This window comes from Fonticula alba, assembly GCF_000388065.1.
Source record: "Fonticula alba strain ATCC 38817 unplaced genomic scaffold supercont2.1, whole genome shotgun sequence".
NCBI classification, from domain to species: domain Eukaryota; order Rotosphaerida; family Fonticulaceae; genus Fonticula; species Fonticula alba.
Window position 1 is genome coordinate 3,961,666 of NW_009242971.1, and position 2,102 is coordinate 3,963,767.

Here is a 2,102-nt window from a genome sequence, read left to right on the forward strand (position 1 = left end):
CCCCCCCCCCCCCCCCCCCCCCCCCCGAATGTAGCTCACAGAAAGAAGCCGAGAGAGGGGGGAGGGGGGGGGGAGAGTCAGCGACCGAAGGACCAAGGGGCAGATGGCCTGGCCTTGTATCCGAGCTTTGGCTTGGGGCGAGCCCAGACCCCTTCGGGCCGGGGCAGGGCGAGGGCGCCGACCGGCAGGCAGGGTAAGCGAGGCAGGCCCGGGCCAGGCAATCGACCCAAGGATGGGCGCCCTGCCATGTGCACTTGGCCGCATGAAAACCCCCATGAGTGCCCCGATGTGCCTTGCCTCCCCCGCCAGGGTCTTTTCCGGCGGTGGCCGCCGCCCGGCGGGCAGCGGGCTTGTTTGGCCACGGAAGCCGGGAAAACATGCTACGCTGGCCGCTGTACAACGCGCTCCGGACGGGGGAAGGGGGGGGGGGACCCGCACAGCCGGGCGTCCCGCGTCCGGACTGTCCGCCCGCCTCGACAGGCATCGTCGGCGACGCGGCACGAGGCACGGGCAAATGGTCAGCCGCCCTTGCCGGGAGTCATCCCATACCGTTCACCACCTGCGGAGCGGGAGGGGACGAGGCCCACCAAGCCGAAGGGGGAAGCCGGTCCAGGCAGCTTCGAGGGGGGCGCGAGCCTCGGACGCCTTTGAGCGCCGGCGCGACTGAGAACGCCGCCGGCAAGGGGAGTGTGCCTACGGGCCCCAGCCCGCTGGACGAGGAGACGTGTGAATGGCGAGCAACCCGCCGAAGGACGGGACAGGGCCTCTGTTCGATCTTTGCGCACGCCCCCCCCCCCCGTATACCCCTCCTCACAGAGGCAGACAGCCCAGCCCCGGGGCGTATATATGTGTTTGTGTGTGCGTGTACGACGCGCCTGCCCGGCCGGCCGATGCGCGCACGCGCTAACATACCGACCTCCTTGGGAGCGCCGCCGTGAGCCCGCCTACCCGTGCCTGGATCTGCGTGAATATCTGCCCCCCCCCCCCCAGCGCACACCCCCGATCCAAGGTATACCCCCCGTTGCCGTTTGAGGGACCCGCGCCGCGCCCAGGCTTGAAGTCCGGGACCGGCCGGACTCTGGCTAAGAAGGAGGCGAGGGGGGGGGGGGGGACCTTTAACCCCCGCCCTCAACCAGCCCGTTCCCCCACGCGCGCACCCTGGAACCAGCCAGGGGACCCGAATAAGCGGACATGCCAACTGGATCGCCCAGTCACCGTCTGCCAGGCCATTTTCCATGAGATCCGCTCATTTCACGCACTGACTCGCCCATGCACAGACTGGCGGCCGGGCGGCCGGGTGGGCGGACGGGGGGGGGGGGGGGGATACACGGCCGCGAACAAAAGCCCGTGGAACGCCAAGAGGGGCAGCGAACGCTGGGGGGGCGTTTCCCTGCGCCCGTCCCGGATAATATATTCGGCCCGTTCCGGCGTCCCGGACGCGAGGACCGCGGGCCAGGACACAATGGCCTCTTAACCAGCCGGCGGAATCTGCCATGAGAGATTGGGGCAGCAGTCGATCGGCAGCCCATGGCCGGGCTTTGCGGTGCCCGGTGTGTGATTTGCATTGGAGTCATGTGATGTGAGACAACACGCCCAATCGGCATCCGTTGATGTTGTTGTTTTTTTTTTCTTTTTCTTTTTCGCCTTTCTTTTGTTTTCCCGTTCCCCCCCCCCCGTAGCCCGCATGCACAGCCCCGGTGTAACACCGCTTCAACACCGGTGGAAAGCTGGTGTCTCGTTCCCGGGCTGGGGCCGCGTACAACGCACGATAATGCCACTCTTGCAGCATGAAAAACCCCAGCCGGTCCCCATCGGAATGGCGGCTCGTGCCTTCTGCATGCTGGAGCAGGAAGGAAGGGTGCCGACAGGGCAAGAGGGGGGAGGAGAAGGGAGAGGGAGAGGAAAGGTGAAGCGATTGTCTATATTTAAAGAGAAGTATGGCAGTGGGAGTAGGACTCGCTGGGAAGGGGAGGGGAGGGGGGGGGGGAAGGGGCGAGACACACCGATGCGCACCCTTGAGTGAAGGCCGCTAAAAAAGGGACACACCCATGCCATGGGATGCCTGTGCATGCACATGCGCGTGTGAGGGAGGGGGGGGGGAG